Below are 17,500 nucleotides of genomic sequence, written 5' to 3' on the forward strand. Positions count from 1 at the left end.
TTTCATCAACTGCAACACTTCAACAAATGAATGAGGACTCTACATGTGTATACACACAAACAGACACATATGCATGTAATAGTTCAGTCACTCTTTAAGTATCCATACATCATGTGACTTCCTTATTCTGGCAGTTCTGTACCATAATAGAAAGGAAACTAAGCTATATGCATCTCTTCAACTCTCGTATCTCATTATTTTCCACTAGCTGTTGGCAAGAGAAGTTAGAGAAAATAACCCCAAATACATCCACTGATTCTGATATCAGCATTCATTTCCAACTATTCATAAACAACTCTAGAAAAACAAACATGCTTAAAAAGATTAAAAATGAGTTTTAATAGTATGATTCCCTTTCCGTAAATCATTATACATTTCCAGCTTAATTCTACTACTCTCTAAAGACAATTCAATCATTTCTTCTGCATACCCTCATAAACAAAATGGGTATAAAAGCACAACTCCTTTTACTAGGAGTATAAAGAATAAATCTGTCAGTGTGGAACAAAATAGGTCTACCATGTATTGCTGAATCAAGGCTTAAACATGAAGATCAGATATTGTGTAGCATTGAAATGCAATATCAGGCCTTTCTGAGTCAGGAAAGCATGGGGAAAGAAGAAAGAGCTGTACATAGTTTGCTCTGTGGGGCTTTCTTTGCCCCCAAACTTTAAACATGTGATGGTTGAGATAATGAATGAGTCAGGGAGACACATTCCTAAAGAAAATGTCATGATATTACATTCATATCTAGCATGATATATATTAAAGAAGCTGAATAGTAGACTAATATTACAGAAAGAAGGAATATAAGTCATGTTTTTTATATGTAGCAGCATATAGAACATTTCATGGGGAGGTGGGGGAATATACCTCAGGAAGGTGAAATGTGTTTAGGGCCTATCTGCCCTTCTGAAGGCATATGATACTTAGTTCCTCCCTTTAAACAGCATATATTAATAATTTAATCAGAAGAAGGCTTCATAGTGGCATAATGACTCCTAAACTTGAATATCCAACAATTCTGTATTTTATTATACAACAACAAAGACTGCAAACTAAGGAAAGTATGAAAAGGAAAAAAAAAATAAACAAAAAGTAATACAAGAAAGGAGTTGGGAAAGCAAGACTCCATCATGGAGAAAACTCTAAGATGAGAAAAGTAGAAGGGAAAGGAATAACAACAGATCATACTTCAGTTTGTAGATCATATTTCTTCAAGCTCTGTATTTCAGTAAAGGATTGTGCATTTGATCAGTTAATATTTGTCTTATAACAAGGAACACCAGTACATGGTTAGAATATCTTTAAATGGGAGTTTGTTCAAGGTTCAGGTTTTTTAACATGGTTGTCCACATCCTTCTCAGATTACATATACAGGCCAGCTCAAGCCAGCCTGCTAAGTATTAGTTTTTCCCTACCTATTTGAGCACTTTTGAACCAGATTACTTTCCTAAGAACCTGTGCAATTTGCTTAATTTAAGGAGGAAGAGAAACTTGCTTTTAAAGTAAGTTACTGATTTCTTGTCCTTTGACTTCCCAGAAAAGATCTTTTCCACTTCTTTGGAAATGAACTGCAAAAAATGCTCACATAAAGCTTCATTGATGGTAAAAGTATTAAAGTAAGTCACCGCATCAATATACAGAACTGTTTCTCTAACTCCAAAAAGGGAACTAGCAGATGACAAGTAAATGAATATATGTTTAGTGGTGGCAGCACCCACAGCCTGAAGGAGTCCTCTGAAAAAAATGAAGGCTAACTTATCATCTATTAGGAATAACCAATAAAAGAACTTCCAGGCAAAAACTTGGTACCCAGATGATGTTACTTAAGAATGTTGCTTTAAATGTTGGTTACTCGGTTCTTGAAGAACTGGACTCTGTTTAATTCTTACTCTAATTTTGTTACTGCTGAATCAGGAAGGGATGGGGAACATCTAGAAAATAGTGCAAAATCAGAACATATGTTGTTTGTCTGGACTGAGACTGCTTGGACATAGTTATTAGATTAGGTGATCAAGGAAAATGGTAGACTCCATCTCTCTATGATGTTTTTTTGCATTTCCCCTCTCTGTAACTACCAGCTAGTATTAAAGTATGAATTTATTTTTGTTCAGACAGTCCAGATGGAATGAGGCAGTGACATGGACTTAATATTCTGAATATCCATAGCCTGACCAGTAGGCTCTTTTGTTCTCGCTTAGACAGAAGAAACATATTTTGTTTAAAAGCAAAGAGGAAATTTGAGAAAAGGGCATAAAAAACTTTCCTTAACAATTACAACCTATCAAAGAGTTAGCACATTAGAGACATGCTGCAGGTATGAGGGACAGATGAAACACCGCTAAGATCAATTCCAAAGCAATGTAAGAAAATCAACAATATGTCTGCCCTTACCCTCTAGTGAATGGAAATACATGTGTTCTTTAGTCAGCTGCTGCAGACTTCCAGAGGACCTCACATTTGGGATTGATTTGAAGGATAATAATTTGCTCTTCTAATACCTTTGACTTTATGTCAGGTTGTGGTAATGCCAGTCCCTGCTTTGGTTCTTCTTCATATGATTAAGTATGGACACCAGTGGAGACTATGGGACTAAAAAATGGACCATGAAATTATTGACAAATGTTATAAGCAGTGCAAAACTCTGAGCAATATGACCAACTTTAAAGCTTCATTCTTTTGCTCCCAGATAAGAAATTATATTCAGACATTTTCCCTTACTACATCTGTATTGGTCGGTAATGTAATACAGTTGGTAGCCACAACCTGACTGGGATCTGAGGCTTGATCTAAACCTTGGTAATGCAGCACTGATACAATCTATACAGATAGCAGAGGAGAAATGGGGCACATTGAGCACCTAATAATATCAACTGTGGGACATGCAAAAATAAGCATCATCAAAAAGCAATACAAAGTTAGTTGACACTGTTGTCCCAATATAAAATGATATTGTAACACATAAACAGGTTTTGTGTTCCCTGATCAACCTGCCCTGATGCAGGGGCAGGGCCAAGTATATTTTGCAATTAGTATTAAGACTGGAACTAGGAAATATCAAGACATGACACAAGAGCTTCTCCATCTTTAAGATAATGACAGTTGTGGTATTCTTCCAAGAATTAAGGGAGGCAGTGCATGCCCTTGTTATGTTTTCGATTTTACATGCTCTTGCCTTGTGTGAAGATTGGGTGAAGATAGATGAAGGCTGCCAGCCCAGTCAGATAGAATTTTGGAGATAATTCTGTCATCTGTAAATATTAATGTAAACCACAGACTTGTTTTCTTAAATGGTAAAAATAGTGTTACATGTGGAAATGCAAAAATGTAACAACAGTGCACTCTGCTGACCAAGTAAAGCATGTTGTGACCCTTTGATGTAAACATGGCTCTGGTCGGTCTAGATGAAGAAATTCTTGCTATTGTTTTAAGGCCAGAGTTAGTGGCCAGAATTTGCATGCATAAATGTCCTTAATATGCTTTGCTTCTTGACCTGGTGTGAACTTACTAAAGAATGTAGCCTGTTAGCCTGGGAAACCCAGGGAAGGGTTGAAGAATGATGTAATGTGAACCAGGACTGTGATTTTAAAAACAGAGAGAATCAGAGTGCATTAAGCATTTTTGTCTTGACCATCCAACTGACAAGCACTGTCTTGCTCTATATGTAAGTTTATCTTAGACTTGTGTTTTCTCTTAGAAAAAACTAGAAACTAGAAAGATTAGACTAAGTGTTTTTCTGTGATGTCAGAACTGCACTACTGAATTAGTTTAAGTATTTTTCTGGGATCTCTGAACTCTTGACTAGCACTGTGTAGTAAAAAGTATTGTTTTGTGTTTTGACTATTTGTTATTAAATATTTTTAAACCCTTTCAACTGTGGCTGTTTTTGTAGAGATAATTTAAGCTCTTTAGAGTATTTGCATGCATTTGGTAAATTGTACAAAGCCACTTCAATAGCTTTAGCTCTGGGCTATACTACCAATTGGATAATAATATTGCACAGTAATAATTGGACACCCTTTTAAGGGCCGTTGTGTAGCTGATAAATATTAGTGGGTGGTGGCAGCTGGCAGTACCATATAGTCTGGGAAAAAGGGGCACAGCTGGAGAACCTGTGTCAGCCTTCCCCAGGAGTTTCTGTGTGGGTGTATAAACTCTTCTCAAAGTGTGTGTGTGTGTGTGTGTGTGTGTGTGTGTGCGTCAGCTACTTGGGCAGAGTCACGAAGCACTGGTTGGACTGAGAGGGTTCTGGAGGTTTTAGCTTGCCCACTAGGCTGAGATCTGGACCCTATAGCTGTGTCAGTGGGGAGTCTTATTGGGGTCCTGGAGAGCAAGGGAGTGACCAGCCCTGGAGTGACTGATCTCTGTGTGCTCTTAAGGGAAATTGCACTTTACTGTGTGTATTTGTTATCCTTTCCTCCTGTATGAGATGTCCCTCACTGGTGTTAGTGGTGAGGATTGAGGCTCCTTGATTGCTGGGCCAGGGCATGGGTATCACATATTAATTGTTTGGAAGTGGTGGGATATCCACACCACATATTAATTGGTTGGCAAATACTAATTGGGTTGTAGTGGTGCGGGTAGAGTGAATACCTGTAGCTTGTGTACAGTGAGCTCTGAAGGTGTTTTGTACTCTAAATCAGCCATGCAGTGAATACTCAGAGTTCAGATTACAATTCTTTTATTTCTTTTGTTAGCTTAGTTAGTCAGGGGGAGCAGGCAGCATGTCAGCAGAGGAGTATGGAAAGCTGACAAGGAGCCAGCTGGCTGAGATGTGCCAGGCTAGGGGACTGGTGCATGGAAACCTGACTAAGACAGACCTGATTACAGCCTTTGTTACAGCTGCATCAGAAAACAGCAACCAGGAGGACAATCAGATTGGCAGTGGAGATATAATACTCTCGGAGAATGGACAACTCAACCTTTCTGCAGAGGAATTAAAAATCCATCTGGACCTAAAGAGAATTGAGTTGGAGGCCAGGCGTTTGGAGATAGAAGCAGCTGAAAGACTGAAAAGTCCACAGGCTGAGGAGAATGAGAAACTGCTACGCCTGGAAACCGAGGAAAAGGAGCAGCAGAGGAAGCATGAGAGGGGAAATGCTGACTCTTCACCAGAGTTATGGAGGTAATGGGGAAGGGAGTAACTGGACCCCAGAAGCATAAAAGGTCAGTAAAATTCTTCCACAGTTTAAAGAAGGGGATAATTTTGATAGTTTCATTCATATGTTTGAGAGGGTATGTAAACAGTATGGTGTTGACCAAAGACTCTGGGTAAGGTTCCTCACCCCCTTACTCCATGGTAAAGCTGTAGCTGTTTTGTCAAAAATGTTTGATGTTGCATGTTTTGATTATATTGATGTTAAAATCACTTGTTAGAATTCTTTAAGCTAACACCTGAAACATATAGGAAAAAGTTTTGTGAGCATAGACGCAAGGCAGATGAAAGTGTGTGTGAATATGTTGCTGAACTGAGCAGTTATTTCCATAGGTGGGTGAGTGGATGTCAAGTCACCACTTTTGAAGGGCTGGCAGACATTTTGGTGAGGGAACAAGCCCTTAGCACTTTGCCTGAGGACATGAGGACCTGGTTAGCTGATAGACAATGTGCCACTTCAGATGAGTTGGGGATGAAGGGAGACCTATACCTGGCAAGCAGGGCAGCTCTGCTCAGGAAAGGGATCCCCAGTACTGCTCATGGGTCAAAAGGAACCCATGGTTGGCAGCACAGACTGCCCCAACAGAATCTGCCAGTAGCTAGGGTTAAATGTTTTGAATGCAACCAGTGGGGCCATGTAGCATACAGGTGTCAATGGAGGCAAGGTGGGGAACAAAAGGTGAGGGAGCCAGTAAGTGGGAAAGACAAAATGCCAGTAGTAGGTTGTCTTGAGACAACAAGGGTATCAAACTACCATCATGCAGATGTTCTGATAGGGAAGGATTTGGGTGAGGCCGTACCATGTGTTTGTGCAGTTACACGCAGTCAGGCTAGGAGACAAGCATGTGAGTCTGTTAGCCTGGGGGAGACCCAGACAGACTGCATACTTGCAGCCAGGATGGTGAGATGGTTACTTCAGGTAGGGAGCTACCCAGTAGCATTGAGACTGAAGGTAAGCCACAGCTGCTTGTGGGTGATGATATTCCTTGGGACAGAGTGACTGCAAAGGTAGAGGTGAGTAGTAGTACCCAGGCTGACAGTGAGGCATCACTCCACCCAATGAAGTCAGCAGTAATGTAGCTTTCAGTTGCAAGACCATTTAATGTGATATAGTTACAGGCTGAAAAAAAGATTAGAAACACAGGTAATATCCTATGGCCAAAAGAGTCATCAGGGACTTTGGAATAGCTGAACAAATGGATATAGATGCAGGACATAAGCCAGTGGAAAAAATCTATGGAAACGGTCAACACTGGGAGACAAAATAATATTAACAGAAACAAAATATGCATACTTAGAGGAGATAATATTCGATGAACTTAAAACAGCACACAATATAATGAGGCATAAAGAAGAGCAAACAACACCCTAGTAAGCAAAGTGTAGAACAAAAGCAAATACTTCTCTCCTGTATTTTGGATAGTGATTGAGTCCTCAATGGGAGGAATGTGTGCAGTTCTGAATTTCCAACCTCCACAAACATATAGACAAAGGAAAAGATGGCCCAGATGAAGACAAATGAAATATTTTGCATCAAAAGCCGAATGGAGAGAGGCTGCAGAATCTAAATGCTGCTTGCTAATCAAAAAATATAGGAAAGCTATATCCAAATGCTGATTTTTTTTTGTCTGTTTGTTTTCTCTCACGACAATGTGCTTTTCCTAGCTTTAATATAACATTAAGTATGCCGTATAAAAGGAAAACATTAAGTGTGTGTGTGCCAGGGGATATCGGGCTGGAAAACTCTGATTTCAGGTTTGATTTTTTCTTTCTTTCTTGTTGCAGACTATTGAACTCCTGATTCTGGGAATGTGTAACATTTTCTCTTTTAAACAAAAAAAGGATATGAGAGGACAAGAAATGGATTAGAACTGTAAAATGTAACCTTATGTAGGTTCTTGGGAAAGACTTAATTGTTTGCACATAATTAAGTTACAGAAGGGTGGGGAGATGGGAAAGCAAAGAGTCATAAAATCCAATTAAAGTATACTTCAAAGAAACAGTTCTCCAGAACTGTAAAAGAAAGCACTTATTAATATACAAACAACTATTAGAGGTTTATTCCTACCATGTCCGCTTTTCTTCTGTGGTAGACAAAGCTAATGCAATTTGATGCAATGTAATTACACATATTTTTGTGTGTTTGTGCACACGTCTGTATGTTTGTGTGCGCAGCAAAGGACATGATGAAATCTGATGACCCTGATATATATATATATATATATATATATATATATATATATATATATATATATATATATATATTAGGAACTATTTTAACCTACAACGAGATTTAGTCATTGCTCTGGAAATATATGAAGGTTTGCTCTTGAATTCTGTTTTTGGTTAGTTTCTCTAACTCAGCAGAGTTAAAGGGAGGTATTCCTTTAGTAAGAGACAGATATGCTATATCTTGAGCTAAAGATCAGAGTTTTATGTACACCTTCTGTCTATATCTGGCTGTTGTTTATCCTTCTTGGTGCATTGGTCTGATCTTTGCATATTTTATCTGTATCAGTACTATTTTCTTTAATGTTAAAGTTTATTTATTCATTTTAAAGTTCTTGTGGCTGGCAGTTTATCTCTCTCTCTCTCCCTGTGTATGTATAAATGTGTGTGTGTGTGTGTGTGTGTGTGTGTGTGTGTGTGTGTGTGTGTGTGTGTGTGTGTGTGTGTGTGTGTGTGTCTCTCTCTCTCTCTCTCTCTATATATATATATATATATATTTTTTTTTTTTTTATATATGTGTGTATATATATATATATATATATATATATATATATCATTGTTACTTATCTGAGAAGTGTGCATTATGAGCAGTAAGTTGGCAAATCATGCATGTAACTCACATCTCCAACTGGCTAAATCACATGAGGCTACTACCAGTGAAAGATATTCATTCTGTTAATTTATATTTGGCTATATCAAGGGTGGTTCAGAAGCTGATGGTCTCTGGTCATATCCAGAATGGTGACAGTATTACGATGCCCAGAGTATGGAAATGAAGAATTCTGCCACCCTTCCCTGAGAATTGTGTGTGAGTCTGTGTTTTTGTGCGTGCATGCAGATGTGCCTTTGTGCATGTGCTTGTGTGCACTTGTGAAAATAATAAGGGACACTGAAAGACACTTGTGGTTTGCAGCATGAATGATGAGAAGGAGGCCTGGGGCCAAAGGATTACCTCAGTAAGTGACCAGTATGCAGTCCTAGTGTGGGTCTGGATGTCATAAGCCTAAATCAAGGACAATAATGCATTTTTCCTTTATACTGTTAGGGCCAGGTTGCATTTGGTGAATTAACTTCTAAATTAGACTTGAGTATATATTTTCTTTGAGTTTAACCTGTCAGATATCAGTAGTTTGACTAAATGGATCATCCTCTGGTAGCTTGCAGTCTTATTTGGGGCAATGAAGTGGATTCTAGGACTGTAGCCAGTGACTCTCACAAACTCTGGTGCTAGTCAAATGCCACATTTTGGTGCCAGTGGCAAACAATCCATGACAGTTAAGTTTTGCTCTCCTTACTTCTTGCCTGAACATGTTTTTGCAGTTTCTCTGAGTAACATTTTGTAAAATCTATTTATCTCAAACTGGTATTTACATAATTTAGACATTTTTGTTTGAGGTTAGTCAATAAATATGGCAGATGAAGTCTTAACCTTAGATACAGACTGGAAAGTCATTTTTTGTGTGTGCTATCATTTATAGATAACCAGCTTCATCTCTCAATCAGAATGACAGGAGCTAGAGTTCTGCGACTGAACAAGTGCAACTGCATTAATAATCATTTTAATCAGAACATTCAAATGTGCCTGGAAGGCTTTTTAAGAAGATGGTCACAAAATGATTCAAAGTGAACCACTGCAAAAAGAGCAAATGGAACTTCCAAGACAGTAAAAAAAAAAAAAAAAAAATAGTAACAAATATCAACCAACAAAAGTAAGGCAAAGCATTTTACAATTTCTCATCAGATTACAAAATCAGAAGTCACTGAGGAAAATGAAAAAAAAAAAAAAAAAAGAAAAGATATGGAAGAACAAGCAAGACAGTATAATTAAATCATTTATGAATGGCTGAGAAGCAAGCAGAGAATGCATTTATTTCTTCAGAGATAAAGTAGAGGACAGAGCAAACAGTCTCTTTTAGATGGAAACCAGTTTAAAAGTGTGAGAATTCAAGAAACACATGAAAGCTTTACCCTCCTGTAGACAAAGGCTGATTTTTCGAGTGTCATTTGCCCAATGTTTAAGACAGTAAAGATCAGATCCTCCATGTAGTTGGTATATATCTATGTTTATATATATTTATATATATATATATATATATATATATATATATATATTTGGGGGTGTGGGGGCTTGCCACCCATATTGCGAGAGTGCACGGTGGGGCCCTTCCTCTGCAAAAAACATTTATTTTATTTATTTGACATTTGTTGACTGGGATAGTCCGAATGAGCTTGCGCCTTTTTCAGTGGAAGCCTGGGGAGCAAAGCTTCACAGTACAAATTATGCAAGTAAAAATTCACAGTAAAAATTATGCAAGTAATAAATTCACAGGAGTGAAGTAAAATACAATAAAGACAACAGAAGTTTATACAATAAAGGATAAGCAGATCTCTGTTACAGTACAAGTAAGAGATTTCAGCAAATGAGGCATTTCAAATAAGTAGTAAGTATTGAGGAGGATGGAAAGAACAAAGTAGCAAAAAACATAGAGAAAATTGTTAGGCTAGAATTAGAATGTATAGCATAATTGTAGGAAAGGAAGAAGTAGGAAGGAGAAAGAGGGAGGCAAGGAAAAATTAGAGGGGGAGAGAGGGAAGAATTTCAAGTGGAATGACTGCAGTAACAGGAGTGGGTGCTGTATCGGTAATTTCTAAGAGTAAACTTGAATTCATGAGGCTGGGAAATATTTCTGAGAGCCATGGGAAGCTTATTCCATGAGAGGGCTGGAAGGTAGCTGTAGAGATTTTGTCCAACTGATTTTTCAGGTTTATAAATCTGTAATAGACATTGATCTGAGCTTCTGAGGGAGCATGATGGGTTATAGATGGAGACAAGAGAGGATATGCTGGGGCAGGAGGAGGGCTTGTTCTGGATAGTGTGGATGATGAGAAGTTCAGTAAATAAGAGTTGGTTAGAAAATTTTAGCCAGCTAAGTGTTTTGAGAGCATGACAGTGACGAGAATTTGGTGGTAGATTAGCTACAAACCTAGCTACTTTGTTGTAGGTTGTTTCAAGTTTGGATAGTAGAGAGGACTGTAAGTTATTTAAGATTTGAGAGGTGTAGAAGAGGTTAGGGAGAAGATAACCTGGGTAAGTGAGATTCTGGAGCTGGGAGTAACGACCTTTGTTTCTACACAGTAGGCCAAGGTTTTTTTTTGTTTTTTTTTTTTTTGATACAGTGGTGCACATGGAGGTCGAATTTATGTTGGTTGTTGATAATTACTCCGAGGAGAATAGTGTGGGATTCAGTTGAGATGGTAGTATTGTCAAGGGAAGAGATAGTGAATGAGTATTTAAGATGGAAGAAAGATTTGGGTAGGAATAGGAGAAGATTTATCTTTTTTAGAATTTAGTATGAGTTGGTTGTTATTAAGCCAAGTTTCAGTGAGGTTAAAAGAGGTTTGTGTCAGGGTGAGAAGGTCAGAGGGGTTGTCAGCAATGGTGATGATAGTAGAGTCATCCAAATTTTGTATACCTGGACTTAACATTACTTGTATTTTATTTTGCTAAAGTTAAGGAAATTTGTTACTGTTTTCCACTAGGCCACTGGTGCATGGGAGCGGCAACTGCCTGTGATGCTGGTGACCCAGCATTGATCAATGAACTAGGAAGCTGGAGAGCTAGCCAGAGGGCGGCATCACCTTGAGTGGTTCTAGTTGGCCTGCCTAGTTGGAGGATATGGGGGACAACATGACTATGCCACTCACGGCTGAAGACCAGGCAGTGGTACATAACAAACACACATGAGCATAACCAAGTTGGGCAGGTGTATCTACATATCATGTACCAAAGCATTCACACATGTATCATTTACCATTACTCATTCCACCCACTGTAAAATCAGTGGGGAATCTAGTATAATGTTTCAAAAACTGTAAGGATGACATGGCACCAGGATGCCAAAATATGCCATCAACTCCCACCTAATGGTAGATATGTTCTCCAACTGAAGACAAGCAGCTGATGGCCCTAGTCTTTGGGGTAAACTGTTTGGTCTGAAGTTGTAAATCTAGAGACTGAGAAGAGACACTGGAGGTGACAAGGCAAAAAGAAAAAAAAATTAAACTGCTTTCAGAAATATGACATTTGCAATTCAATAAAATACTGGGAGCCATTTGACGTGGGGACATAAAATGAATTAAAATGTGTTAGAGATTGTATGCATTATTTAAAAGCATTCCTTCTGTTAAAATAACCCCTCCCCCATTCAAACGTCTCACACAAGGAGCTGTAAACCCTGTACCTCCTTCTAATTTTATATAGTTCTGGGTTCACTGCATCTTGGAGATACAGCAATATCCCCTTCTGGAGAAGCAGAAGTGGTTTAATGCACAAGTGTACAAACTGATGATTTGCCCACAGGTTTGTGCAGGTATATCTACATATTGTGTACAAAGCAAGCATGCATGTGCATTTTACACTATTACTCACTCCACCCAATGAAGTCAGCAGTAATGTAGCTTTCAGTTGCAAGACCATTTAATGTGATATAGTTACAGGCTGAAAAAAAGATTAGAAACACAGGTAATATCCTATGGCCAAAAGAGTCATCAGGGACTTTGGAATAGCTGAACAAATGGATATAGATGCAGGACATAAGCCAGTGGAAAAAATCTATGGAAACGGTCAACACTGGGAGACAAAATAATATTAACAGAAACAAAATATGCATACTTAGAGGAGATAATATTCGATGAACTTAAAACAGCACACAATATAATGAGGCATAAAGAAGAGCAAACAACACCCTAGTAAGCAAAGTGTAGAACAAAAGCAAATACTTCTCTCCCTGTATTTTGGATAGTGATTGAGTCCTCAATGGGAGGAATGTGTGCAGTTCTGAATTTCCAACCTCCACAAACATATAGACAAAGGAAAAGATGGCCCAGATGAAGACAAATGAAATATTTTGCATCAAAAGCCGAATGGAGAGAGGCTGCAGAATCTAAATGCTGCTTGCTAATCAAAAAATATAGGAAAGCTATATCCAAATGCTGATTTTTTTTTGTCTGTTTGTTTTCTCTCACGACAATGTGCTTTTCCTAGCTTTAATATAACATTAAGTATGCCGTATAAAAGGAAAACATTAAGTGTGTGTGTGCCAGGGGATATCGGGCTGGAAAACTCTGATTTCAGGTTTGATTTTTCTTTCTTTCTTGTTGCAGACTATTGAACTCCTGATTCTGGGAATGTGTAACATTTTCTCTTTTAAACAAAAAAAGGATATGAGAGGACAAGAAATGGATTAGAACTGTAAAATGTAACCTTATGTAGGTTCTTGGGAAAGACTTAATTGTTTGCACATAATTAAGTTACAGAAGGGTGGGGAGATGGGAAAGCAAAGAGTCATAAAATGCAATTAAAGTATACTTCAAAGAAACAGTTCTCCAGAACTGTAAAAGAAAGCACTTATTAATATACAAACAACTATTAGAGGTTTATTCCTACCATGTCCGCTTTTCTTCTGTGGTAGACAAAGCTAATGCAATTTGATGCAATGTAATTACACATATTTTTGTGTGTTTGTGCACACGTCTGTATGTTTGTGTGCGCAGCAAAGGACATGATGAAATCTGATGACCCTGATATATATATATATATATATATATATATATATATATATATATATATATATATATATATATATTAGGAACTATTTTAACCTACAACGAGATTTAGTCATTGCTCTGGAAATATGTGAAGGTTTGCTCATGAATTCTGTTTTTGGTTAGTTTCTCTAACTCAGGAGAGTTAAAGGGAGGTATTCCTTTAGTAAGAGACAGATATGCTATATCTTGAGCTAAAGATCAGAGTTTTATGTACACCTTCTGTCTATATCTGGCTGTTGTTTATCCTTCTTGGTGCATTGGTCTGATCTTTGCATATTTTATCTGTATCAGTACTATTTTCTTTAATGTTAAAGTTTATTTATTCATTTTAAAGTTCTTGTGGCTGGCAGTTTATCTCTCTCTCTCTCCCTGTGTATGTATAAATGTGTGTGTGTGTGTGTGTGTGTGTGTGTGTGTGTGTGTGTGTGTGTGTGTGTGTGTGTGTGTGTGTGTGTGTGTGTGTGTGTGTCTCTCTCTCTCTCTCTATATATATATATATATTTTTTTTTTTTATATATGTGTGTATATATATATATATATATATATATATATATCATTGTTACTTATCTGAGAAGTGTGCATTATGAGCAGTAAGTTGGCAAATCATGCATGTAACTCACATCTCCAACTGGCTAAATCACATGAGGCTACTACCAGTGAAAGATATTCATTCTGTTAATTTATATTTGGCTATATCAAGGGTGGTTCAGAAGCTGATGGTCTCTGGTCATATCCAGAATGGTGACAGTATTACGATGCCCAGAGTATGGAAATGAAGAATTCTGCCACCCTTCCCTGAGAATTGTGTGTGAGTCTGTGTTTTTGTGCGTGCATGCAGATGTGCCTTTGTGCATGTGCTTGTGTGCACTTGTGAAAATAATAAGGGACACTGAAAGACACTTGTGGTTTGCAGCATGAATGATGAGAAGGAGGCCTGGGGCCAAAGGATTACCTCAGTAAGTGACCAGTATGCAGTCCTAGTGTGGGTCTGGATGTCATAAGCCTAAATCAAGGACAATAATGCATTTTTCCTTTATACTGTTAGGGCCAGGTTGCATTTGGTGAATTAACTTCTAAATTAGACTTGAGTATATATTTTCTTTGAGTTTAACCTGTCAGATATCAGTAGTTTGACTAAATGGATCATCCTCTGGTAGCTTGCAGTCTTATTTGGGGCAATGAAGTGGATTCTAGGACTGTAGCCAGTGACTCTCACAAACTCTGGTGCTAGTCAAATGACACATTTTGGTGCCAGTGGCAAACAATCCATGACAGTTAAGTTTTGCTCTCCTTACTTCTTGCCTGAACATGTTTTTGCAGTTTCTCTGAGTAACATTTTTGTAAAATCTATTTATCTCAAACTGGTATTTACATAATTTAGACATTTTTGTTTGAGGTTAGTCAATAAATATGGCAGATGAAGTCTTAACCTTAGATACAGACTGGAAAGTCATTTTTTGTGTGTGCTATCATTTATAGATAACCAGCTTCATCTCTCAATCAGAATGACAGGAGCTAGAGTTCTGCGACTGAACAAGTGCAACTGCATTAATAATCATTTTAATCAGAACATTCAAATGTGCCTGGAAGGCTTTTTAAGAAGATGGTCACAAAATGATTCAAAGTGAACCACTGCAAAAAGAGCAAATGGAACTTCCAAGACAGTAAAAAAAAAAAAAAAATTAGTAACTTAAATATCAACCAACAAAAGTAAGGCAAAGCATTTTACAATTTCTCATCAGATTACAAAATCAGAAGTCACTGAGGAAAATGAAAAAAAAAAAAAAAAAAGAAAAGATATGGAAGAACAAGCAAGACAGTATAATTAAATCATTTATGAATGGCTGAGAAGCAAGCAGAGAATGCATTTATTTCTTCAGAGATAAAGTAGAGGACAGAGCAAACAGTCTCTTTTAGATGGAAACCAGTTTAAAAGTGTGAGAATTCAAGAAACACATGAAAGCTTTACCCTCCTGTAGACAAAGGCTGATTTTTCGAGTGTCATTTGCCCAATGTTTAAGACAGTAAAGATCAGATCCTCCATGTAGTTGGTATATATCTATGTTTATATATATTTATATATATATATATATATATATATATATATATATATTTGGAGGTGTGGGGCTTGCCACCCATATTATGAAGAGTGCACGGTGGGGCCCTTCCTCTGCAAAAAACATTTATTTTATTTATTTGACATTTGTTGACTGGGATAGTCCGAATGAGCTTGCGCCTTTTTCAGTGGAAGCCTGGGGAGCAAAGCTTCACAGTACAAATTATGCAAGTAAAAATTCACAGTAAAAATTATGCAAGTAATAAATTCACAGGAGTGAAGTAAAATACAATAAAGACAACAGAAGTTTATACAATAAAGGATAAGCAGATCTCTGTTACAGTACAAGTAAGAGATTTCAGCAAATGAGGCATTTCAAATAAGTAGTAAGTATTGAGGAGGATGGAAAGAACAAAGTAGCAAAAAACATAGAGAAAATTGTTAGGACAGAGTTAGAATATATAGCATAATTGTAGGAAAGGAAGAAGTAGGGAGGAGAAAGAGGGAGGGAAGAAAAAAATTAGAGGGCGACAGGGAAGAATTTCAAGTGGGATGGTTGCAGTAACAGGAGTGGGTGCTGTATAGGTAATTTCTGAGAGTTATCTTGAATTCATGAGGCTGGGAAATATTTCTGAGAGCCATGGGAAGCTTATTCCATGAGAGGGCTGGAAGGTAGCTGTAGAGTTTTGTCCAACTGATTTTTTAGGTTTATGAATCTGTAATAGACATTGGTCTGAGCTTCTGAGGGAGCATGGTGGGTTATAGAGGGAGACAAGAGAGGATATGCTGATATGCTAGGGCAGGAGGAGGACTTGTTCAGGATAGCGTGGATGATGAGAAGTTCAGTAAATAAGAGTTGGTTAGAAAATTTTAGCCAGCTAAGTGTTTTGAGAGCATGACAGTGACGAGAATTTGGTGGTAGATTAGCTACAAACCTAGCTACTTTGTTGTAGGTTGTTTCAAGTTTGGATAGTAGAGAGGACTGTAAGTTATTTAAGATTTGAGAGGTGTAGAAGAGGTTAGGGAGAAGATAACCTGGGTAAGTGAGATTCTGGAGCTGGGAGTAACGACCTTTTGTTTCTACACAGTAGGCCAAGGTTTTTTTTTTTTTGTTTTTTGTTTTTTTTTTTGATACAGTGGTGCACATGGAGGTCGAATTTATGTTGGTTGTTGATAATTACTCCGAGGAGAATAGTGTGGGATTCAGTTGAGATGGTAGTATTGTCAAGGGAAGAGATAGTGAATGAGTATTTAAGATGGAAGAAAGATTTGGGTAGGAATAGGAGAAGATTTATCTTTTTTAGAATTTAGTATGAGTTGGTTGTTATTAAGCCAAGTTTCAGTGAGGTTAAAAGAGGTTTGTGTCAGGGTGAGAAGGTCAGAGGGGTTGTCAGCAATGGTGATGATAGTAGAGTCATCCAAATACTGTATGAGGGTTGACTGTGGACAGGAAATGTGAAGTTGGTTATTAAAGATGTTAGAGAGAAGGAGGCCTAGAACTAAGCCTTGTGGAACGGCCATTTTTATGGGAAAAAGGGAGATAGAGCGGAGAGTCACTTGACAGATTTTCATCTGTTAGTGAGGTAGCTGGTAAACCAGGAAATAGTTGATAGGAAGAGGCTTAGTTGAGAAAGTCTGGGGAGGAGGAGGATGGAGTGGGAGACAGTGTCAAAGGCTTTGGAGAGATCTAAGATGAGGCAGGGCAGTAGTTTATTATTGTCTATGGCTAGGGACATGGAGTTAGTAAAGGAAATCTGAGCAGCAGAGGTGCTGTGATGGGGGCAGAAACCATGCTTGGTAGAGGTGATCAGGTTTTCTTGTGTGAGATAAACCAGGAGTTGTTTATGCACACAATGCTCGAGGATTTTGGAGAAGGGAAAGAGTATGGCAATAGGGAGATAATTAGAAAGCTCTACAGAGATTCCACCTTTGTGGAGAGGTATGGTGCAGAATTTCTTCTGGAGAGTAGGGACAATGGATTCACTGACTGAGTGGTTAATGAGGATAAAGGAAAAGTATGCTATGGAGTTAGCAGCAGCCTTTAGGAAGAGAGGTGGCAAGTTGTCATCTGATGGGGAACAAGGTTTAAGTTTGAGAAGAAGATGTTTAATGTAGCTAGCAGGGATGGGATTTAGTGAGAAAAGGTGGTTTTGTAGTAGGGGGGTGGTGGGGAGGTAAGGGATTGGTTGGATTAGAAGTCGTCATAAGTTTTCTGATGGTAATGATAAAGTAAGAATTGAAGATGGAAGCAGTTTCTTGCAGTGATTAGGGCAGGGGTGTGGTTGTTGAGGGATTTCCAGGGTGGAGAGCAGTATTCCAGTTTTTTTGGGGATTTTCAGGTTATGAAGTTAATGGTGTGTGGTAGAAGTTTTTTTTTTAATCAATGTTTATGTGGGATTTATTTGGGCCAAGTTTCGGAGTTCTCTATTTTTGGAAGTGTGTGTGAGATT

This window comes from Protopterus annectens, chromosome 9.part0, assembly GCF_019279795.1.
Source record: "Protopterus annectens isolate FY-2018-M chromosome 9.part0, PAN1.0, whole genome shotgun sequence".
Classification (NCBI taxonomy): domain Eukaryota; kingdom Metazoa; phylum Chordata; order Ceratodontiformes; family Protopteridae; genus Protopterus; species Protopterus annectens.